We start from the raw sequence: 26,394 nt of genomic DNA on the forward strand, positions 1-26,394 counted from the left end.
CTGAACTTGCAGACAGACCCGTGCTCGTCGCCGCAATGATCTCTGCACATTACACAGTCCGTTCAACTCTCCACGAATAATTTCACAACCACCTTCAATTCTTTGTTGTAGCACTTCTCTGTTCGGTACTGCAGACGAATACACCAATGTCTTTAGTCGGCCCCATAAATAAAAGTCTAAAGGGTTCAGGTCAGGTGATCTGGCTGGCCAAGCAATTGGTCCTCCGCGACCTATCCATCGATGTGGATACGCATCATTGAGGTACGCCCTTACGTTGCGGCTGTAATGGGCAGGAGCACCATCGTGCATAAACCACAAGGTGGCTCGTGTTGCAAGAGGGACATCCTGTAACAATCCAGGCAATTCCCCCTCCAAAAATTCGCGGTAAGCGTGCCCAGTCAGCCTTGGAGGTAGAACATGAGGTCCGAGTAAGTCATTCCCCACAATACCACACCAAATGTTTATGGAGAATTGATGTTGATATCCACGCACAATTCTCGCGCCAGGATTCTCGACAGCCCACTGGTGCATATTATGCGAATTGATTACACCCGCACGAGTAAACATGGCCTCATCTGTGAATAATATCCACCGAATGAACATTGGATCATTCAAATGACGCTCTTGTAACCACTGGCAGAATTGCTGACGGCGAGGATAGTCTGCAGGTGTCAATTCGTGCACTTTGTGCAGGTGAAATGGATGCAACTGTTGTCTCCGAAGCAGCCGCCATACAGTAGATTGTGGAATTCGTACAGCTGCACTAATTTGTCTCGTACTGATGGCTGGATCTTGGTCTACCAGGCCCAAAACATGTTCCTCGACGTTCACTGCATGCTCAAGTGGTCGACCTGAATGTGGCCCAGGACGAATGCCATACTCCCGCATACGTCTGTCCACAGATACAAACGTCTGATGACTTGTTAACCGTCGTCTTGGAAACAGCTCACTGTACCTTCGTCTTGCTGCAAGTGCGTTTCCATCTGCTGCACCATACACAAGGTGCATATCAGCATACTCACTGTTTGAGTACATCATGTGCACGAAACCTGTAGCCTTCCAACGATGAATGAACGACAGGAAGTACGTTTCCGTTACCAACAACATCAGCGCCATCTTCTGTACAGTGGGAGTAAACAGCAATTGCAAACACAAACAAACACTATTCATGCAGTTTCGAATCAACTGTTGGGAGATACGTATGTGCATTACATACCAGAATATGGCATCCTGCTGCTTGCACTGACGTCGTTTTGATACGGACATGACTTTCGTATTTTAACGATAACTCTGGAATTAAACGTTTATGGAAAAACATTTATAGAACATTTTTGTCTTATATTTACCTCACAAATACACCCTTAAAATATTTACATGCATTTCTGAATCACCCTGTATATATTGATCTCGTTGGAGAATATCTAGGGATCGAAGGCGATGGTCCATAAGACCTGCTCTGATCATTAAAAGGAGGCGTCGTCAGTTTATGGCGGCTGAACGCCGGAGATCAGATGAAAAATCTATTCCCAAACAGCGAATAGTATCAACGGTGGTGAGAGGTGTAACGCACTCCACGGGAAGTTCCGTGCCAATGAACATAACTTGTGACTTACGTACGTTTAAAGAGCTACCCGATACCTCACCAGAAGTCGCTACCAACGTCAAAACAGCTCGAACCTTGTCGGCATTACGTAAACAGATGAGTAGATCGTCAGCATAGGCCGTGCAACAGAATCGGTAGCGATCTGTGGACAAATCTACCAAACGTTGTCTTGGTCCACATAGCAAGGATTCCAAGGAAAAGGCGTACAAAATCGCTGATAGAGGGAAACCTTGACGTACGAATCGACCTATTTTTATTGGAGGAGTGAGTCTGCCATTGTACACTCCTGGAAATTGAAATAAGAACACCGTGAATTCATTGTCCCAGGAAGGGGAAACTTTATTGACACATTCCTGGGGTCAGATACATCACATGATCACACTGACAGAACCACAGGCACATAGACACAGGCAACAGAGCATGCACAATGTCGGCACTAGTACAGTGTACATCCACCTTTCGCAGCAATGCAGGCTGCTATTCTCCCATGGAGACGATCGTAGAGATGCTGAATGTAGTCCTGTGGAACGGCTTGTCATGCCATTTCCACCTGGCGCCTCAGTTGGACCAGCGTTCGTGCTGGACGTGCAGACCGCGTGAGACGACGCTTCATCCAGTCCCAAACATGCTCAATGGGGGATAGATCCGGAGATCTTGCTGGTCAGGGTAGTTGACTTACACCTTCTAGAGCACGTTGGGTGGCACGGGATACATGCGGACGTGCTTTGTCCTGTTGGAACAGCAAGTTCCCTTGCCGGTCTAGGAATGGTAGAACGATGGGTTCGATGACGGTTTGGATGTACCGTGCACTATTCAGTGTCCCCTCGACGATCACCAGAGGTGTACGGCCAGTGTAGGAGATCGCTCCCCACACCATGATGCCGGGTGTTGGCCCTGTGTGCCTCGGTCGTATGCGGTCCTGATTGTGGCGCTCATCTGCACGGCGCCAAACACGCATACGACCATCACTGGCACCAAGGCAGAAGCGACTCTCATCGCTGAAGACGACACGTCTCCATTCGTCCCTCCATTCACGCCTGTCGCGACTCCACTGGAGGCGGGCTGCACGATGTTGGGGCGTGAGCGGAAGACGGCCTAACGGTGTGCGGGACCGTAGCACAGCTTCATGGAGACGGTTGCGAATGGTCCTCGCCGATACCCCAGGAGCAACAGTGTCCCTAATTTGCTGGGAAGTGGCGGTGCGGTCCCCTACGGCACTTCGTAGGATCCTACGGTCTTGGCGTGCATCCGTGCGTCGCTGCGGTCCGGTTCCAGGTCGACGGGCACGTTCACCTTCCGCCGACCACTGGCGACAACATCGATGTACTGTGGAGACCTCACGCCCCACGTGTTGAGCAATTCGGCGGTACGTCCACCCGGCCTCCCGCATGCCCACTATACGCCCTCGCTCAAAGTCCGTCAACTGCACATACGGTTCACGTCCACGCTGTCGCGGCATGCTACCAGTGTTAAAGACTGCGATGGAGCTCCGTATGCCACGGCAAACTGGCTGACACTGACGGCGGCGGTGCACAAATGCTGCGTAGCTAGCGCCATTCGACGGCCAACACCGCGGTTCCTGGTGTGTCCGCTGTGCCGTGCGTGTGATCATTGATTGTACAGCCCTCTCGCAGTGTCCGGAGCAAGTATGGTGGGTCTGACACACCGGTGTCAATGTGTTCTTTTTTCCATTTCCAGGAGTGTACATAATCCTAGATGAGGCACCACGCAGAAGGCACATCACTATCGTGATAACGACGACTGGGAAACCCATATGGTGGAGAACGGCTGTAAGGAACGAATGATCAACCCTATCAAAAGCTTGACTAAAGTCCAAAGACGCAAGTGCCCCAGACAGGAGTTGTGCCTGGGTAACGGCGATCATATCCCTGTAGCGGCATAAAGCCGTGCGGATATTATTATCCCCTCCCAAAGATGCTTGGTCTGGCGACACAATATATTGGGCAACGTTTTGAAGTCGTGCCGCCAAAAGGCGAGTGAAGATTTTCATATCACTGTTAAGGAGGGTGAGGAGCCGATAATCACTGATATTGTTGTCACCATGCGGTTTATGTACAGGAATAATAATTCCTTCCATGAAAGCGTCCGGCACAGGTACTTCTGGAGACATCAGTTCCCGACAGATGGAGGTGAAGGTGGACTCTAACAAATCACGGAAGGTGCGATAAAATTCGAGGGGAAGAGCGTCGGGTCCTGGGGAGCGATTGATGGTTAATGACCGGATCGCATCTCGGACGTCATCATCAGTCACCTCTGACACGTCAATCGCCGCATCTCCTGGGATACCATTGAAGTTGAGCTGTGAGACTTCCTCGATCAACTCTGTGGAATGTGGAATTGTGGCGTAGAGCTGCTGGTAGTGGACGTGAAGCACATTCCCTATTGCAGATTGGGTTACGTAGCGACGCCCTTCTTGGTCTGTTAGGGCGTTAATCAATTTTCGGCGTCGATTTTGGCGTTCTTGGATGATATGGTACATCGAAGGATGTTCATGAGGCATGCGATCAGCAGTACGAGATCGTACTATCGCTCCTTCCAAATGCCTCCGCATGAGATTGGAGATTTGGGCCTTAGCGTGGTTCATCCTTGTATGGCGCTCAGGGGAGGCTGGCATCGTGAAGCTTTTTCGTAGGATCCTGTAGTAAAAGTCCATACTGCTCTTCTTCCAGGCTACAACATCTTTGTCATACAGGATCAATGTTTTTCGAAGAGCAGGTTTTGCACACGTGATCCACCAGGATATGGTAGACGGATACGTGGGGCGGCGTCTGTTATATGTGATACAAGTGTCTTCTATTAGAAGTCGACAGTCAGGTGAATTAAGAAGTGCCGTGTTCAATTTCCATAAACCACGTCCGTGCCATACTGCCTGTCTTGGGAGAACAACATCTGAGAAAGCAACAGGCCAGATTTCAGCCTGTCGGGTGTGTTGAATTAGGGATCGCGAGATGTAGATGCGATCCAGTCGGCTAGAGGAGTGCGCAGTGTAGTACGTAAAGCCCAAAAGATCACCGTGAACATGTCTCCACGTGTCGACAAATTGTAGCCGCGTCACGACTGTTTCCAGAGCTGCACATGGTGAGTGACGCGGCAATTGATCCTGAGGTCGCTGGGTGCAGTTGAAGCCTCCACCCATGACCCAGTCATCATGTGGTCCCACAAAAAGAGGTGTAACTTCATCTGCGAAGAAAGCATTGCGTTCACGACGGTAGCTGGAGCCCGACGGCGCATAAATGTTGACGATGCGTACACCAAAGAGAGTAAGGGCCATACCTCTGCCGTTGGGGAGGTATAGGACATCTTCGGCAGGAAGACCTTCGCGTAAGATGATGGCAACACCACTACCGATGTCCGAAGCAGGAGAAAGAGGCGCCATGAAGCCATGTGGTGGTGAAAAATCGGCGACATGCACTTCCTGAAAAAGCGCAATATCAATGTCCGCATCATAAATCATATCGCGGAGCAGCGCTAGTTTGTGGGGCGCACGAATGGTCGCGAGGTTAATCGTTGCGACACGATAATGCTGGTGTTGGAGTCCCACAGGCACAGGTGGGGCTGCTTCTTCAGGAGCGAGAGGTCGTCGATCGTGCCGGTCCGCTGAAGAGGTTGCTATTGTGGAGAGTTTGCGGGCGAGGGCGCAACCGATGGGGGCGCCCCATCATCAGCACCGTCCACTCCAGTCGCTTCGATCTCCACGTCGTCTGCCTAGGAGACTGATACTGCGTTAGGGTACCGACTGTGTACATCATCCATGTGGAGAGGAGATGTAGTTTTCGGCTCAGCATATAGACTCTCTTCAACGTCGGCTCGTGGGGGCGACGGTGCCAGTAAGGAGGGGCGTTCGTCGCCAGTGATCGCCAGTGGCGGGTCGTTCGCATCAGACGTTTGGTCGTCAAAGAGCAGTTTGTCGTCCATCTTCGGGTCTCCATCCCTGATGTCCATCCGTAGAATGGATTCATCAGAGGGTGTACGGCTACGTTTCTTTCTCTTTCGTGTCGACCCTTGTTTTCAAACATGTGGTTCAGAGTCTGGTTGCGGGTGGCTTTCGTCTGACTCCGGACCAGTCTGAAGGAAATCAGAAGTAGGTACCACTCTCGAATCAACGTCCATCTCAGTAGCAGTTTCAGTCACAGTGCCGCGAAGATTCGGCAGGTCAGGATCTGGCGTCTGTGGCACCTCAGAAGGAATCTCAGTAGCGGTTGCATCTACCTTATCAGACGGCGTCAACGGACCCTGTGTAGAGGTGCTACCTTCGTTGGAAACCTTGGCATATGTGACAGGGATCTAAGTGATCGCCGCTGGGGACACTTCCTCGCCGACCGGCGTCTGGATCAGGCGGCGTCGCATGCAGGCGGATCTGACGTGGCCTTCTTGTCCACAACCGCCACATATTCGGGGTTGGCCGTCGTACATGACAATGGCTCACACACTGCCAATTGTCAGGTATGATGGTATATGTTTTTTCAGTTTAATTTTTACCTGACGCACACCATTAAGGACATGGTAGGTCGTGAAGGTTTGCCATTGTTCCTCTACGTAACCGATGACGTTACCGTAGGGTTGTAACTCAGAGACAACTACGTCCTTCGGCACTTCAAAAGGTAGTTCAAACACCCTAATCGTGCGTTGACCGTACTCTGTGAGTTCAAGTGGTACAGCTCCGACGTGACCATCAAAGTATTTGAACTTAAGTCCATTGGCATGGCGGCAAATAACATCTTCACACACCTCAGTGTTTGTCATTTTGATATAAATGACACTACTCGTTATCGAAAAATGGATTCCGATAACGTGGTGAGGATCTAAACGAACTTCTTCACATATGAACGCTTCAACTTCATGTGCACGAGGTCGCGCATGTTCAGCTGGGAAGGAAACTTTAAGGGTCGCACGGCGATAAGCGCTCGACATGTTGTTCACGGTGGACGGACACAAGCCTTAAAGCTACGACGAGGAAGTAAACAAACCTGCAGCGGAGCACTGGCCGGCGCGCGGGGCCGTCCGCACGCTGCCACGGCTGAGAGCCGACTGCATGCCAGATTGCCACTCTTTAACGTGCTGTTTCTGCCGGATGTACTCGCCGGACGAAATTTTGTGACAGATATTTTTTTTATCGCTGACACGTGAGAAGTCCCGCTGCGAAGACCAAGTGCGCGAATTTCGCTTCACCCTATATAGAGGATCTACAGGGTGTTACAAAGATGGTACGGCCAAACTTTCAGGAAACATTTCTCACACACAAAGAAAGAAAATATGTTATGTGGACATGTGTCCGGAAACCCTTACTTTCCATGTTATAGCTCATTTTATTACTTCTCTTCAAATCACATTAATCATGAAATGGAAACACACCAACAGAACGTACCAGCGTTACAGGAAATGTTCAAAATGTCATCCGTTAGCGAGGATACATGCATCCATCCTCCGTCGCATGGAAACCCTGATGCGTTGATGCAACCCTGGAGAATGGCGTATTGTATCACAGCCGTCCACAATACGAGCACGAAGAGTCTCCACATTTGGTACCGGGGTTGCGTAGACAAGAGCTTTCAAATACCCTCATAAATGAAAGTCAAGAGGGTTGAGGTCAGAAGAGCGTGGAGGCCATGGAATTGGTCCGCCTCTACCAATCCATCGGTCACCGAATCTGTTGTTGAGAAGCGTACGAACACTTCGACCGAAATGTGCAGGAGCTCCATCGTGCATGAACCACATGTTCTGTCGTACTTGTAAAGGCACATGTTCTAGCAGCACAGGTAGAGTATCCCGTATGAAATCATGATAACGTGCTCCATTGAACGTAGGTGGAAGAACATGGGGCCCAATCAAGACATCACCAACAATGCCTGTCCAAACGTTCACAGAAAATCTGTGTTGATGACGTGATTGCACAATTACCTGCGGATTCTCGTCAGCCCACACATGTTGACTGTGAAAATGTACAATTTGATCACGTTGGAATGAAGCCTCATCCGTAAAGAGAACATTTGCACTGAAATGAGGATTGACACATTGTTGGATGAATAATTCGCAGAAGTGTACCCGTGGAGGCCAATCAGCTGCTGATAGTGCCTGCTAACGCTGTACATGGTACGGAAGCAACTGGTTCTCCCGCAGCACTCTCCATACAGTGACGTAGTCAACGTTACCTTGCACAGCAGCAACTTCTCTGACGCTGACATTAGGGTTATCGTCAACTGCACGAAGAATTGCCTCGTCCATTGCAGGTGTCCTCGTCATTCTAGGTCTTCCCCAGTCGCGAGTCATAGGCTGGAATGTTCCGTGTTCCCTAAGACGCCGATTAATTGCTTCGAACGTCTTCTGTCGGGAAACCTTCGTTCTGGAAATCTGTCTCCATAGAAACATACCGCGCCACGGCTATTGCCCCGTGCTAATCCCTACATCAAATGGGCATGTGCCAACTCCGCATTTGTAAACATTGCACTGACTGCAAAACCACGTTCGTGATGAACACTAACCTGTTGATGCTACGCACTGATGTGCTTTATGCTAGAACTGTAGAGCAATGAGTCGCATGTCAACACAAGCACCGAAGTCAACATTACCTTCCTTCAATTGGGCCAACTGGCGGTGAATCGAGGAAGTACAGTACATACTGACGAAACTAAAATGAGCTCTAACATGAAAATTAAGCGTTTCCGGACACATGTCCACATACCATCTTTTATTTATTTGTGTGTGAGGAATGTTTCCTGAAAGTTTGGCCATACATTTTTGTAACACCCTGTATACAACAGCGATGTAATTGAGGACAATATTATGTAAATGAGAGAGGATGTAGATGAAGAAATGTGAGATCTGATACTGCGTGAAGACTTCGACAGAGCACTGAAAGACTTATGTGGAAACAAGGCCCTGGGAGTAGACAACATTCCATTATAAGTAGTAACAGCCTTGGGAGAGCCAGCCCTGAGAAAACTCTACCATCTAGTGAGCAAGATGTATGAGACAGGAGGAATATCGTCAGACTTCAAGAAGAATATAATAATTCCAATTCCAAAGAAAGCAGGTGTTGACAGATGTAAAAATTACCGAACTATAACTTTAATAAGTCACTGCAAAATATTAAGGCAAACCCTTTACAGGCGAATGGAAAAGATGGTAAAAGCTGACCTCAGGAAAGATAAGTTTGGATTCCGTAGAAATGTTGGAACACGTGAGGCAATACTGACCCTACTACTTATCTTAGAAGAAAGATTAATGAAAGGCAAACCTATGTTTCAAACATTTGTACACTTAGAGAAAGTTTTTGACAATGTTGACTGGAATACTTGCTTTCAAATTCTGAAGGTTGCAGGGGTAAAACACAGGGGGCGAAAGGCTATTTACAATTTGTACAGAAAACAGATGGTAGTTATAAGAACGGAGGGGCATGAAAGGGAAGCAATGGTTGGGAAGGTAGTGAGACAGGCTGTAGCCTATTCTCGATGTTATTCAGTCTCTACACTGGCAAGCACTAAAGGAAACAAAAGAAAAATTCGAAATAGGAATAAAATCCATGGAGAAGAAATAAAAACTTTGAGGTTCACCAATGACATTGTAATTCTGTCAGAGACAGCAAAGGACCTGGAAGAGCAGTTTAACGGAATGGACAGTGTCTTGAAAGGACGATATAAGATGAATATCAACAATGGCAAAACGAGGATAATGGAATGCAGTCGAATTAAGTTGGGTGATACTGAGGGAATTAGATTTGGTAATGAGACACTTAAAGTAGTAAACGAGTTTTGCTATTTGGGGAGAAAAATAACTGATGATGGTCAAAGTAGAGAGGATATAAAATGTAGACTGGCAATGGCAACGAAAGCGTTTCTGAAGAAGAGAAATTTGTTAACATCCAGTATAGATTTAAGTGTCAGAAAGTCGTTTCTGAAAGTACTTGTATGGAGTGTAGCCATGTATGGAAGTGAAACAAAGACGATAAACAGTTTGGACAAGAAGATAATAGAAGCTTTCGAAATGTGGTGCTGCAGAAGGTTGCTGAAGATTAGATGGGTAGATCACATAACTAATGAGGAGCTACTGAATAGAATTGGGGAGAAAAGGAGCTGGTGGCAGAACTTGACTAGAAGTAGTGATCGGTTGGTAGGACATGTTCTGAGGCATCAAGGGATCACCAATTTAGTACTGGAGGGCAACGTGGAGGGTAAAAATCGTAGAGGGAGACCAAGAGATGAATACACTAATCAGATTCACAAGGATGTAGGTTGCAGTAGGTACTGGGAGATGAAGAAGCTTGCACAGGATAGAGTAGCATGGAGAGCTATATCAAACCAGTCTTTGGACTGAAGCCCACAACAACAAGAGTTGTAGAATTTTAGGTTGGGTAGTACCTCCAAGTACATGTGGCTTATTTTTCCCTCGACAGCAGGTCAGATGTTTATATGCGGACATGTATACGTAAAGTGTTTAGTCTATACTGACAGGTTAGTGCTGTTATGGCCATGCAGGAAACATCAGGTTATAAAGTTTGAGAAAAAAATATCTGCACTTATGCCCGTTAGCCCTGTATACAGCATGTCCGGGGGAGGGGGGGGGGGGGGGTGGAAAGATGAGCGGATGGAGAAAAATTTTGCAATCGTTGCTGTAACGTGGAAACGAAGCGATTTATCTGGCATCCAAAACGGCATGATCATTGGGTTTTGGGCCGAGGGTGGAAGCATTTCCGGCAGACTAAGTATGTACACTGTTTTCGTGCTGCCGTATTTAACTTGTATTCTGTACGGGAAAATGGTGCGATTCAGAACCGGCGCCAAAGCAATTGTAGTGTAACGGTCGTAGATAACAGGGGTGAACGACGGTCGCTGGGATGTGTAGGGGGAACAGGCATGCAACTGTTGAGCCTGACCAGCCAGGTGAAACAAGGGTCTACCAACAGTGTCTCTTCAACAACTGTTCAGCGAAAGTTGTTGCGTATGGGCCACCGCATTGCAGTACCGGCCGCTGTCCATTTGGCCGTACTTTCAAATACGCACGCCGATAGTTGCGCCACCGCGTTTCCTATAGCCATTTCCGTGGCAAGAGGGCGCTACCACGAAGCATTACACAGCTGCCAAAGAGGTGTAACCATCCACTCTCCAGAGCTCCAGTGGCCGGTGTACTTAAGTTCGAACATTCATATACTGTCCCCATTTTGAGTGTTTGCCAATTGAATAACATCTATGGACTTTCATTGCAACCAGGGCTCGACATCTTGAGAGTGGACATTGTAATGAAGAGTGACAGATTTATAAATCATCTGTATCTTTTATAAGTAGGCTGTTTAGGTTTTTATGTTCGTAACGCCACGTAGCCCTCTATATGAAAATCACTGACTGTGCTGTGTGAAGGCTGTGGTTGGTTTGCATTGTTGGAGTATATGCTATTGTAGTGTTGGGCAGTTGGCTGTTAACAGAGCGTAGCGTTGCGCAGTTGGAGGTGAGCCGCCGGCAGTGGTGGATGTGGGGAGAGAGATGGCGGAATTTTGAGAGCGGATGATCTGGACGTGTGTCCATCAGAGACAGTAAATTTGTAAGACTGGAAGTCATGAACTTTTGATCACTATTAAGGTAAATACATCGCTTGTTCTTTATCAAAATCTTTCATTTGCTAACTATGCCTATCAGTAGTTAGTCCCTTCAATAGTTGGAATCTTTTATTTAGCTGGCAGTAGTGGCTCTCGCTATATTGCAGTAGTTCGAGTAACGAAGATTTTTGTGAGGTAAGTTATTCATGAAAGGTAGGTTATTGTTAGTCAGGGCCATTCTTCTGTAGGTATTTTTGAAAGTCAGAATGCGTTGCGCTAAAAATATTCTACATCTATATCTACATTTATACTCCGCAAGCCACCCAATGGTGTGTGGCGGAGGGAACTTTACGTGCCAATGCCATTACCTCCCTTTTCTGTTGCAGTTGCGTATGGTTCGCGGAAAGAACGACTGTCTGAAAGCCTCCGTGCGCGCTCGAATCTCTCTAATTTTACATTCGTGATCTTCTCGGGAGGTATAAGTAGGGGGAATCAATATATTCGATACCTCATCCAGAAACACACCCTCTCGAAACCTGGCGAGCAAGCTACACCGCGATGCAAGTCTGCGACTTGAGTTTGCTAAACATCTCCGTAACGCTATCATGGTTACCCTGTCACGAAACGCGCCGCTCTTCTTTGGATCTTCTCTATCTCCTCCGTCAACCCGATCTGGTACGGATCCCACACTGATGAGCAATACTCAAGTATAGGTCGAACGAGTGTTTTGTAAGTCACCTCCTTTGTTGATGGACTACATTTTCTAATGACTCTCCCAATGAATCTCAACCTGGAACCCGCCTTACCAACAATTAATTTTATATGATCATTTCGCTTCAAATCGTTCCGCATGCATACTCCCAGATATTTTACAGAAGTAACTGCTACCAGTGTTTGTTCCGCTATCATATAATCATCCAATAAAGGATTCTTCTTTCTATGTACTCGCAATACATTACATTTGTCTATGTTTAGGGTCAGTTGCCACTCCCTGCACCAAGTGCCTATCCGCTGCAGATCTTCCTGCATTTCGCTACAATTTTCTAATGCTGCAACTTCTCTGTATACTACAGCATCATTCGCGAAAATCCGCATGGAACTTCCGACACTATCTACTAGGTCATTTATATATATATATATATATTGTGAAAAGCAATGATCCCATAATACTCCCCTGTGGTACGTCAGAGGTTACTTTAACGTCTGTAGACGTCTCTCCATTGATAACAACATGCTGTGTCTGTTTGCTAAAAACTCTTCAATCCAGCCACACAGCTGGTCTGATAATCCGCAGGCTCTTACTTTGTTCATCAGGCGACAGTGCGGAACTGTATCGAAAGCCTTCCGGAAGTCAAGGAAAACGGCATCTACCTGGCAGCCTCTATTTAATATTTTCTGGGTCTCATGAACCAATAAAGCGAGTAGGGTCTCACACGATCGCTGTTTCCGGAATCCATGTTGATTCCTACAGAGTAGATTCTGGGTTTCCAAAAACGACATGATACTCGAGCAAAAAACATGTTCTAAAATTCTACAACAGATCGACGTCAGAGATATAGGTCCATAGTTTTGCGCATCTGCTCGACGATCCTTCTTGAAGACTGGGACTACCTGTGCTCTTTGCCAATCATTTGGAACCTTCCGTTCCTCTAGAGACTTGCGGCACACGACTGTTAGAACGGGGGCAAGTTCTTTCGCGTACTCTGTGTAGAAACGAATTGGTATCCCGTCAGGTCCAGTGGACTTTCCTCTGTTGAATGATTCCAATTGCTTTTCTATTCCTTGGGTACTTATTTCGATGTCAGCCATTTTTTCGTTCGTGCGAGGATTTAGAGAAGGAACTGCAGTGCGGTCTTCCTGTGTGAAACAGCTTTGGAAAAAGGTGTTTAGTATTTCAGCTTTACGCGTGTCATCCTCTGTTTCAATGCCATCATCATCCCGGAGTGTCTGTATATGCTGTTTCGAGCCACTTACTGATTTAACGTAAGACCAGAACTTCCTAGGATTTTCTGTCAAGTCGGTACATAGAATTATACTTTCGAATTCCCTCAACGCTTCACGCATAGCCCTCCTTACGCTAACTTTGACATCGTTTAGCTTCTGTTTGTCTGAGAGGTTTTGGCTGCGTTTAAACTTGCAGTGAAGCTCTCTTTGCTTTCGCAGTAGTTTCCTAACTTTGTTGTTGAACCACGGTGGGTTTTTCCCGCCCCTCACAGTTTTACTCGGCACGTACCTGTCTAAAACGCATTTTACAATTGCCTTAAATTTTTTCCATAAACACTCAACATTGTCAGTGTCGGAACAGAAATTTTCGTTTTGATGTGTTAGGTAGTCTGAAATCTGTCTTCTATTACTCTTGATAAACAGATAAACCTTCCTCCCTTTTTTTATATTCCTATTAACTTCCATATTCAGTGATGCTGTAACGGTCTTATGATCACTGATTCCCTGTTCTGCACTTACAGAGTCGAAAAGCTCGGGTGTGTTTGTTATCAGTAGGTCCAAGATGTTATCTCCACGAGTCGGTTCTCTGTTTAATTGCTCGAGGTAATTTTCGGATAGTGCACTCAGTATAATGTCACTAGATGCCCTGTCCCTACCACCCTCGTCCTAAACATCTGAGTGTCCCAGTCTATATCTGGTAAATTGAAAACTCCACCTAAGACTATAACATGCTGAGAAAATTTATGTGAAATGTATTCCAAATTTTCTCTCAGTTTTTCTGCCACTAATGCTGCTGAGTCGGGAGGTCGGTAAAAGGAGCCAATTATTAACCTAGCTTGGTTGCTGAGTGTAACCTCCACCCATAATATTTCACAGGAACTATCCACTTCAACTTCACTACAGGATAAAACACTACTAACAGCGACAAACACGCCACCACCGTCTACATGCAATCTATCCTTTCTAAACACCACCTGTGCCTGTGCAAAAATTTCGGCTGAATTTATCTCTGCCTTCAGCCGCTTTCTGTGCGTATAACGATTTCAGCTTCGGTGCTTTCTATCAGCGCTTAAAGTTCTGGTACTTTACCAATGCAGCTTCGACATTGTTTACAATTACAATGCCGATTGCTGCATGGTCCCCGCATGTCCTGACTTTGCCCCGCACCCTTTCAGGCTGTTGCCCTTTCTGTACTTGCCCGAGGCCATCTAAACTAAAAAACCGCCCAGTCCACACTACCCCTGCTACCCGTGTAGCCGCTTGCTGCGTGTAGTGGACTCCTGACCTATCCAGCCGAACCCGAAACCCCACCACCCTATGGCGCAAGTCGAGGAATCTGCAGCCCACACGGTCGCAGAACCGTCTCAGCCTCTGATTCAGACCCTCCACTCGGCTCTGTACCAAAGGTCAGCAGTCAGTCCTGTCGACGATGCTGCAGATGGTGAGCTCTGCTTTCATCCCGCTAGCGAGACTGGCATTCTTCACCAAATCAGATAGCCGCTGGAAGCCAGAGAGGATTTCCTCCGATCCATAGCGACACACATCATTGGTGCCGATATGAGCGACCACCTGCAGATGGTTGCTCCCTTGTACCCTTCATGGCATCCGGAAGGACCCTTTCTACATCTGGAATGACTCCCCCCCCGCCACGGTATGCACACGGAGTGCACATTGGTTTTCTTCCCCTCTCTTGCTGCCATATCCCTAAGGGGCCCCATTACGCGCCTGACGTTGGAGCTCCCAACTACCAGTAAGCCCACCCTCTGCGACTGCCCGGATCTTGCAGACTGAGGGGCAACCTCTGGAACAGGAGAAGCAGATATCTCCGGCGAACATCAGTATCAGCCGGAGACAGAGCCTGACCGCTTCGTCAGACAAACTGGAGAGGCCTTTCGTTCAGCCCTCCGGAATGTCTTTCGCCCCCTGCCACACCTCGAGACGACCTCCCACTCTACCACAGGTGAGGGATCAGCCTCAATGTGGGCAGTATCCCAGGCAGCCACAGTCGTAGTCCGATCGGGGGATGCGTGGGACGAGCTGGCCGTCCCCGACAAACCCCCATCCGGACCCCCACAGTGATGCCCATTGGCAACAGCCTCCAGCTGTGTGACCGAAGCCAACACTGCCTGAAGCTGGGAGCGAAGGGATCCCAACTCAGCCTGCATCCGAACACAGCAGTTGCAGCCCCTATCCATGCTAAAAACTGGTGTGCAAAAAACGTCTGAATTAATCTACAGAGAGCACAAACAAATCGACAGAAAATTTAAACGGTTATTAAAATACAAGATTGCCTAGTAAATGCAGTAATGCTGCTACTTGCGCACTGCTGACACAATGCTTTGCGGCGGAAGGAGATTTTACACTATTCAGTTACAAAATCGCGATGCTACAACTCTCAAATACTATAATACGCACGAAATTTATGAATTAAACAATGCAAGTACCAAAAGCACGCAAAGAAATTAAGAATTAAACTATGTAACAAATGAGTGAGCTAGGAGTATACGACTTTCTGCTGGCAGCTGCTTATCCAACGGCGGCAGGGAGCACACTGGCTGTGACCAACCACCACTGGCCGTTCAAAACAAAAACAGAAGACAGACGACTACGCGAATTTACACTATGCAGGTACTAAAAACGCGATACTACAACTCTCAAATACTATAATACGCCTGAAATTTATGAATTAAACACTGTAATTACCAAAAACACGCAAAGAAATTAAGAATTAAACTACGTAACAAATGAGTGAGCTAGGATTACACGACTTTCTGCTGGCAGCTGCTTATCCAACGGCGGCAGGGAGCACACTGGCAGTGTGTGTCAGTTCAGTGTTGATCAGAATCAGTAAAGAGAGTAATGTCTGAGTACGTTCAGTTTTGCTAAGCTGTTTGAAAAACAAATAATGTAAGAGGTTTCTCAGCACAGTCATTCATTAATTTTTCTAAGGGGACGTTTCACTGTACATATTTTATCTAAGGATCTTCTGTTAGCAACTGACGCTGCAATTACAGCAACATAGTTATCCAATATTTTGTCTGTTTGACATTATTGTAGAATGGATTAGTATCTGAATCCTCTGTTCAGGAACAGCATCTACTCCTTACTTCAGTAGACATTAAAGAACCACACAGCATGCAACGGTAGTTGCAATACGCATAAGGCACCTGGTTCATGTACCAATGCTGACTGCTGTTCATCTGTGACAAAGGCCGGAATCTACACCCCAGTACTGCAACTGGACGTCAGCTTAGTGGTGACAGAGGGCCTATTCAGATGGATCACTTTTTATGCTCCATGGGGCAGAAAAGTCGGATCTTCGGAAGGGTTCAGCTCAGATGAGAGAGTGTAATTGTCTGGGGAATGCTTTCGTCATTCTGCAAGGCACAATGGACCAACACAAGTATAGAGCTACCCTCGGAGATGGTAGTCAAACAGAGCTTGGATAGCGTGTACAAGTACAGCTGCCCATGCAGCTTCATTACGATACCACAGTTCATCAAGAGTAGTGACTGGCATATTGTGACGAGCCAGTTGCTCGGCCACCATCGACCAGACGTTTTCAATTGGTGAGAGATCTGGAGAATGTGCTGGACAGGGCAGCAGTCGAACATTTTCTGTAACCAGGAAGGCCCATACAGGAACTGCAACATGCGGTCGTGCATTATCCTGCTTAAATGTAGGGCTTCGTAGGGATAGAATGAAGGGTAGAGCCACTGGTAGTGAAATGTAACGTCCACTGTTCAAAGTGCCGTCAATGCGAACAAGAGGTGACCGAGACGTGTAACCAATGGCACCCCATACCATCAGGCCGGGTAATACGCCATTATGGCGATGACGAATACACGCTTCCAATGTGCGCTCACCGCGATGTTGCCAAACACGGATGCGACGATCATGATGCTGTAAACAGAGCCTGAATTCACCCGCAGAAATGACGTTTTGCCATTCGTGCACACATGTTCGTCGTTGAGTTCACCATCGCAGGCGCTCCTGTCTGTGATGCAGCGTCGAGGGTAACCGCAGCCACGGTCTCCGAGCTGATAGTCCATGCTGCTACAACCATCGTCGAACTGTTCGTACAGATGGTTGTTGTCTTGCAAACGTCCCCATCTGATGACTCAGGGATCGAGACGTGCCTACACGATCCGTTATAGCCATGCGGATATGATAACTGACATCTCGACTGCTAGCTATACGAGGCCGAAGGGATCCAGCGCGGACTTCCGTATTACCCTCCTGAAACCACCGATTGCATATTCTGTTAAAAGTCATTGGATCTCGAACATCGCGATCAGCAATGTTGCGACATGGTAAACCGCAATCGCGATAGCCTACAATCCGACCTCTATCAAAGTCGGAAACGTGATGGTACGCATTTCTCCTGCTTACACGAGGCATCACAACAACGGCAACGGAGGTCAACTGCTGTCTGTGTATGACAAATCAGTTGGAAACTTTCCTCAAGTCAGCACGTTGTAGGCGTCGCCACTGGCGCCAACCTTGTGTGAATGCTGTGAAAAGCTAATCGTTTGCATATCACAGCATCTTCTTCCTGTCGGTGATATTTCGCGTCTGTAGCACCTAATCTTCGTGGTGTAGCAATTTCAATGGCCAGTAGTGTATCAGCAGGACAATGTTATGTGTCACACAGCTTCTAGTGTACCTGCGTGATTCTGGGAGCCCCAGGATGATTTTCCCACATTCCCCTGACTACCAGACTTTCCGGATTTAAACCTAGCTTAGAATCTGTGTGACCACCTCGATCGTGCTGTTCGAGCCACTGACCCGTAACAGAGGCATGGCTACACACCGCTTTATCGCTGTCTGTACCTTCCAAGGCCTCGCTGGTTACCTTACTGCGTGTCTTCCACCGAATCGAGCAGCTGAAAGTTGATTATTCAAGCTTTTGACCTTTGGTCACATTAATGTGACCGGACGGTATGACTGGGTACTCCGAGACGGGATCCAGTGCGCTAGAGTGCATTACATAGTTCGACTATAATTGCAGTAGCTGACCTGGAAGTAAAAGTGTATGGAAGTGTTGGCCTCTACGACGAGGTTGAAGTCGTCGCTGTGGAGCAGCCCGTGGAGGCCGCTGAAGGGCGGCTCGTGGCTGGGGGCTGCCACGGTGGCGACCAGCGCCCCGCAGAAGGCTGCGTGCACCACGACGGCCGCCAGGGTCGCGCTCACCTGCCACAGCCGCAGCGACAGGCGGCCGCTCTCCACCAGCGGGGAGCCTGCGCAGCCAGTGGTCACTGCTATACAGGTTGGCTGGTTGCTTGGTGAAGGAGACCAGACAGCGTGGTCATCGGTCTCATCGGATTAGGGAAGGATGGGGAAGGAGGTCGGCCGTGCCCTTTCAGAGGAACCATCCCCGCATTTGCCTGGAGTGATTTAGGGAAATCACGGAAAACCTAAAACAGGATGGCCGGAAGCAACTGCTATACTGCAGGCGCGTGGCTCCACTGCCCACTCGGGCTGCGGCGTGCAAGCTACCGCAAGAAAGGAAGAATGAATTGACTGTTCTACATCTACATCTACATTTATACTCAGCAAGCCACCCAACGGTGTGTGGCGGAGGGCACTTTACGTGCCACTGTCATTACCTCTCTTTTCTGTACCAGTCGCGTATGATTCGCTGGAATAACGACTGTCTGAAAGCCTCCGTGCGCGCTCGAATCTCTCTGTTTTTACATTCGTGATCTCCTCTGAAGGTATAAGTAGGGGGAAGCAATATATTCGATACCTCATCCAGAAACGCACCCTCTCGAAACCTGGCGAGCAAGCTACACCGCGATGCAGAGCGCCTCTCTTAGAGAGTCTGCCACTTGAGTTTGCTAAACATTTCCGTAACACTATCACGGTTACCAAATAACCCTGTCACGAAACGCGCCGCTCTTCTTTGGATCTTCTCTATCTCCTCCGTCAACCCGATCTGGTACGGATCCCACACTGATGAGCAATACTCAAGTATAGGTCGAAAAAGTGTTTTGTAAGTCACCTCCTTTGTTGATGAACTACATTTTCTAATGACTCTCCCAATGAATCTCAACCTGGTACCAGCCTTACCAACAATTACTTTTATATGATCATTCCACTTCAAATCGTTCCGCACGCATACTCCCAGATATTTTACAGAAGTAAGTGCTACCAGTGTTTGTTCCGCTATCATACAATCATACAATAAAGGATACTTCTTTCTATGTATTCGCAATATATTACATTTGTCTATGTTTAGGGTCAGCTGCCACTCCCTGCACCAAGTGCCTATCCGCTGCAGATCTTCCTGCATTTCGCTACAATTTTCTAATGCTGCAACTTCTCTGTATACTACAGCATCATCCGCGAAAAGCCGCATGGAACTTCCGACACTATCTACTAGGTCATTTATATATATTGTGAAAAGCAATGGTCCCATAACACTCCCCTGTGGCACGCCAGAGGTTACTTTAGCGTCTGTAGACGTCTCTCCATTGATAACAATATGATGCGTTCTGTTTTCTAAAAACTCTTCAATCCAGCCACACAGATGGTCTGATATTCCATAGGCTCTTACTTTGTTTATCAGGAGACAGTGACGAACTGTTGGTGTTAATAACGAGCATCCTCCTTTACCTCCTCTGTATTACTGCAGATGACCTGTCACTGAGCACATTTGTTCTGTGCACGCAGTACACGTGAGGCGCCTCGTTGTTTCCACTGCACTGTGTGGAATACGAAGGTTCTGTTACAGTTCACTAACCTCCTGTCTTTAAGGTCGTAGGTTCTGTATCTTGGAGCTGAAACTGACTTTTAGCGAGGTTCTGTTCTGAAATAATGTATCACTTTCTTGGGATGCCACTCGCCTATTTTAATACAGGCACACGAGAAGACTACATGATCTTCATACAACACCTTCTGACACAGCAAAGTACATGATCAAACACAATGTTTACGAAAATGTATCTTTACACTATTTGTGGCACGTGTCTGTGCCTCATGACTACCGGAGTGAATCTTTTAATACCGAATACTGGCAAACACATCCTGCCACAGACAACATGACCGTACATCTCCACTGCCTAATCCAGAGTGACGAACAGGAACTTAAATAAAAATTGGAAACACATCCTACGACAGACAACATGTCTGTTCTTCTCGACTGCCTAATCCAGAGTGACTAACAGCCCGAAACACTTCGCGCGCCATACTAGAAAAGGCGTGACCCGAACGCTTCCGAAGTGCTTCGTCTGCAGTTTCGTCAGTCTAATGTTTTTTATTTTAATTGTTTTTAATAATTCTAAAATGACTGACTGATAATCAGCTGTTCAGAGATATTTATAATAAAAAGTGAAGCCACTCCAATGAGTAATTTAACTAATAATAATAACTATACTTTAACGTTTTGGCGCCCTTGCTTCGAACTCAATAGACAATCGCAGAGCAGTAGCATTATGCAGGCGTTCTTTCTCACGGGAATGGCGCCGAATCTGTCACAGGTACCTCACACGACATTTCGTCATCTATATACTTCTTGCATCTCCACTGCTCTGGGAACAGCTTCTTGGAGCATAATATGATGGCTGACTAAGCCAGAAATATTACAAAGTGCAGGGCGAGTGAAAAGTGACGATGATCTCTCGGGTTTTCTCGGTGAGATTGATTAATTGTGACCTTCCTTGTGTTCATCCGAAAAGTTATATCCATTTTCTGCGCAGCATTACGACCTCTGAATCACCTGTCTTCTTTTGTATGTGGTTATCTGTATGACATTCAACCCCAGTCCTCCCTTCTAGGTAAGAGAAAGTCACACTGATAGGGTAGTTGTGAGCAAAATACACTTTATGTGGCGAAAGGGGAGGTCTTGCCATTCCTAAATCCTTTTAATGGGCATTGCACTGCTTTTAAAGTTACACATTATTGTGGCAGCCCAAGTAACTTTTATTTAATGCTGCATTACACTTCAAAGTGACGCATACACAACATATTCGGCAAGTCTCTGAAGGCACCGGCTGAAATGTTCCACCAGTCGTTCAATTCCTCGACGATAGGATTCTGCTCCTTTGTCTCGGAGCCATTCGAAAACCGCTGTGTGAAGGTCCTCGTTTTGGAAAACTTTTCCTCAAAGATATTGTTTCAGCTTGCCGGTAATTGGAGTTGTTGGGGGTTGTTTTGGGAAGGAGACCAAACAGCGAGGTCATCGGTCTCATCGGGTTAGGGAAGTGCGGGGAAGGAAATCGGCCGTGCCCTCTCAAACGAACCATCCCGGCATTTACATGGAGCGATATAGGGAAATCACGGAAAACCTAAATCAGGATGGCCGGACGCAGGATTGAACTGTCGTACTCCCGAATGCCGATAACATGGAAATCGGATCGTGCAATATCTGAACTTATCTATCAGCCATGTCTGAGTGGCCTTAACCTAATTGTGTGCTCCATTTCACTAAGGCTGGACCCGACTTTGCATTTGTTGCATATATCGCCAGAATTTCAAGCTGAATGTGTGAGCAGTTGTGAGGTGGCATGGTCTCCTGACCTTCATTTCTTAAATATTCCGACCTGACCATCGTATTCTGCGTATCAAGATGTTTCATTCGAGCTCAAACTCGATAGGGTAGAGTTAGTTTTACATATTTCCATTTAATCGATATGCAAATCTAATAAATAAATCGAAAGTGCACATCGATATTAAAAAGTCGAGGATGGCATATACAAACATTCCAGACATGATGGTCACAGGGATTTTTGTTTAGCAGAGGCAACCAGCCCGCTGGAAAGTCCGTAGGAGGGTGAGTTAGCAAGCAGCTGTGGCAGCCTGCCAACCACCCAGGGACCAAAACAATTTTTACTAGAGGAAAGGGATAGTGGCCCATGTGTTCACCTTAAAAAGCAAAACCCGCTGTATTGTTTGGGGGAGCCCCAGCATTCGCAATTTTTGAAGGACCCAGTGCACAGTTTCAGAGTTCTCAGGTGGACAGTAAACGCCTAACGCAGATGCTATATATTTCCAGATCGGTTGGCTCAAACGGAGCGCCATTCTCCCGTTTGTAAGAGTGATGCTGATTGGCGGACTATTTCTGAAGCAATGAGCTGGAGGAGTGAGGGAAAGACAGCGGATGATACACCTTTTTCGGTTTTTGCATGGAGAGGAGTCGTTCTGGTAACTCTCTTGACGTGGGAACATGTAGCAGGAGCGAGTGCGCTCATGTGTGTTCACAGAGAGCGAGGAACAAAGTCTCTTCTCAGAACTGCACTGAGAGAGCACCTCTGTCACTAGCAAATCGGAGTGATACTCAATATTGAGTCGCTCGCGATTAAGCATTTGTTTACTGTGTTGGCCGCGACAATGTGCGGTGTGAACACAAGAGTATTACTTAGTGCCTGCAAGCGAACATTGAATGGCATATCGGTGGACTGATTATCTGAGTGGTGTACCACGCCAATAGAGCCAATAGACTAGGGGCAGATAGGAGTCCTTGACTTCATCAAGGCGTAGTGAGAGTTCGATTGGCGAAGGTCAATCCAAGTAGAAAGAGATAGTTTTGCTGTCTTTTCAGCGGCGAACGATGCAGGCAGCAGTCGTCAAAGCTCACGGTATTGTGTGCTACAGCGTAGGCGTGCCCCATCTTTCCTCCATTAGAAAGAACATACTTCATTCACGTCACTCCATTACATTTCCCACGCGGCAGCCTCGACCGTACTTAGAAAAATTCAGTCGGATAATTATTCAAGTTGAGTAGGCGCGGCTCTCAGCCATTCTGCCGAGTAAATATCATACTTCGCACCCCAAGAAGATCGACACACCGTTTGAATGGCGCTGCAGGACAGATCTGCGATCTCTTCGACTCTGACACAACAGTGGAACAGTGGAACACCATACGCATGCCCCGTGAGACACAGGTAATTCACGAACTGTAAAACATCAGGTTCTTCTGACAGCTCATCTCTCAAGGAACCAACATCCGTTCAAAGAATCGGCGAACTGTAGGGGTACCTATGCTGGAAACGGTCGACAGTCAATCGAATTAAATGAACGACTCTTCCGTTCACTTACATCACCCACACACAAATATAACTGAACACATTGCAACGCAGTTTTAACAAAAAATACGTAGAAATACTTTAAAATAGGAAAGACTAGCCACTAATACGGACACGTCGATATTAAATAAGGGTGAAGAGCTCTTATGAAGTTTAAATCCAGTGTACACTATTAGAGTAATCCCCAGCAATTCCAAGCTTCGGTTCTTAATTTACGTAGTTGCTAAGACTTTACTAAGTCGCATAACTCCCTTTGTCACTAGTAGGTGCTGCTTGGAAGCTATTCATTTTAACATAAAAACTACGGGTCCGCCAGTCCTTTACAGAAAAGAGTTCCTTCCTGCCGGTCGATGTGACCGAGCGGTTCTAGGCGCTTCAGTCCGGAACCGCGCTGGTGCTCCGGTCGCAGGTTCGAATTCTGCCTCGGGCATTGATGTGTGTGATGTTCTTAGATTGGTTGGGTTTAAGTAGTTCTAAGTCTAGGGGACTGATGGCGTCAGATGTTAAATCTCATAGTGCTTAGAGCCATTTGAAAGTTCCTTCCTCAGCCATGAAACTACAAGTTCCCTTCAGAACAGTACCTAGAGTTACGACAGCGCCTCACCATGTTCCGGCACTCCACTTAGGACCCCCGGCGTCTTTCTTCTTGCAGCGTATCCAATGCTGTCTTAATGTCTTTCATCGCACTCCACGCCCTCTCTCCTTGGACGGCCAACACCAGCGTAAGACCAACTAACGTCGCTGCTGTTCAGCTCCCATGCCCCGATACAAATTCTTGGTTTCTTCCGTCTTTTGATTGGTTATCTCGTAAACAGCCATAGAGGCGAGCTCACGTTGGTTACTGGGTTCTCCACTACCAAATGTTCAAATGTTTAAATGTGTGTGAAATCTTATGGGACTTAACTGCTAAGGTCATCATTCCTTAAGCTTACACACTACTTAACCTAAATTATCCTAAGGACAAACACACACCCGTGCCCGAGGGAGGACTCGAACCTCCGCCGGGACCAGCCGCACAGTCCATGACTACAGCGCCTTAGACCGCTCGGCTAATCACGCGCGGCCTCTCCACTACCCCGCCGCCTTGCTTATTCCTCCGAGATGAATAACAACCACAACAGTCATACCTTAGCAAAAGATCTTGCTGAGAACCAGATCATATTCAAGTCCTACACAAAATCGCTAAACGACTACCTGTTAACCAGTCAAACTTTTAAATCAAGCGTTTAAGACATCATTCACGCAAGGGGGATCTTGCAAACATACCGTCATTTGATCAGCGTACAGACTTCCATATGGAGAACACAGTTATAGACACCTTTGGCGTAGAGAAAAAACTGAAACAGCTGAAAACAAATAAGTCACCAGATCTGGATGGAATCCCAATTCAATTTTATAGAAAGTACGCTACGGCATTGGCCCCTAGCTTGTACTTATAGCGAATCTTTTTCCCAGCGCAAGGTCTCAAGCGACCGGGTAACAGAGCAGGTGACTCCTGTATATCAGAAGGGTAAAAGAACGGATCCGCAAAATTGCAGGCCAACATCCATTACATCGGTTTGCCGCACAATTCTTGAACGTATTCTCAATTCGAATATAATAAATTGTGACGGAAGAGCTTCTTTCCAGAAATTAGAGCTTATTTAGATTGGATCGCTCGCGCGAAACTCAGATTGTTCTGTTCTCACATGATATCCTACGAACTATGGATGAAGGGCAACAGGCAGCTCCCTTATTCCTAGATTTCCGAAAAGCATTTGACGCGGTGCCCCACTGCAGGCTGTTGACGAAGGTAAGAAGATACAGAATAGGTTTCCAGATATGTTTGTGGCTAGAAGACTTTTTCTCTAAAAGAGACCAGTATGTTGTCCTCGTTGACGAACAGGTTGAGCTGCAATCTGGGGTTGTTTGCTGATGACGCTGTGGTGGACGAGAAGGTGTTGCAGTTTAGTCACTGTAGGAGGATAAAACATGACATAGTCATAGTTGGTGTAAATGTAGGAAAATGTGTGTTAATGGGGATGAGTAGGAAAAACAATTCCGTGACTCTGGAATACAGCATTAGCATTCTAATACTTGACACAGTAACGTCGATAAAATATCTGGGCGTAACGTTGCGAAGTGATGTGAAATCTGAGCACGTAAGGACGATAGTAGGGAAGGCGAATGGTTGACTTCAGTTTACGGGAATATTTTTAAGAAAGTGTGGTTTATCTGTAAAGGAGACAACGTATAGGACGCTAGTGCTACATATTCTCGAGTACTGCTAGAGTATTTATGATCCCCACCAACTTGGGTTAAGGCACAACGTCAAAGCACATGCAAAACTACATTTGTTACCGGTACATCCATTCAACAGACGAGTATTACCGAGATTTCTTCGCGAACTCAAGCGGAAATCCCTGGAGGGAATATGAAGTTCTTTTCCACGGGCACTATCGAGAAAAATCAGAGAAATGACATTTCAAGCTGACAGCAGAAAGATTCTACCGCAGACAAAGTAGATTTCGCGCAAGGGCACAAAGAGAAGAGAAATTAGGACTTGTGTGGAGGAATATACTCGTAGACAGTCGTTTTCCCATCGCTGTATCTGAGAGTGTAACATCTACATCTACATTTATACTCCGCAAGCCACCAAAGGTGTGTAGCGGAGGGCACTTACGTGCCACTGTCATTACCTCCCTTTCCTGTTCCAGTCGCGTATGGTTCGCTGGAAGAACAACTGCCGGAAAGCCTCCGTGCGCGCTCGAATCTCTCTTTATTTTTACATTCGTGATCTCCTCGGGAGGTATAAGTAGGGGGAAGCAATGTATTCGATACCTCAACCAGAAACGCACCCTCTCGAAACCTGGACAGCAAGCTACACCGCGATGCAGAGCGCCTCTCTTGCAGAGTCTGTCACTTGAGTTTGTTAAACATCTCCGTAACGCTATCACGCTTACCAAATAACCCTGTGACGAAACGCGCCGCTCTTCTTTGGATCTTCTTTATCTCCTCTGTCAACCCGACCTGGTACGGATCCCACACTGATGAGCAATACTCAAGTGTAGGTCGAACGAGTAAAAGGAAAGGGAATGATTAGTAGCGGTACATGGTACCACTCACTGCGCGTCATGCCATGGCTTGCGGAGTATGTACGTAGATGTAAAATTTCCCGGTGTAGCTGTCTTCTGGAAATCACAACTATTACCTTAAACGGGAGGGTAACACTTTGCAGCTGCTGATCCACTTTCGCTCGATGTTTGCAAATAGCCTCCGAGTAACGAAAGGTAATA

The sequence above is a fragment of the Schistocerca gregaria genome, chromosome 3 (genome assembly GCF_023897955.1).
Source record: "Schistocerca gregaria isolate iqSchGreg1 chromosome 3, iqSchGreg1.2, whole genome shotgun sequence".
In the NCBI taxonomy this organism is placed as follows: Eukaryota; Metazoa; Arthropoda; class Insecta; order Orthoptera; family Acrididae; genus Schistocerca; species Schistocerca gregaria.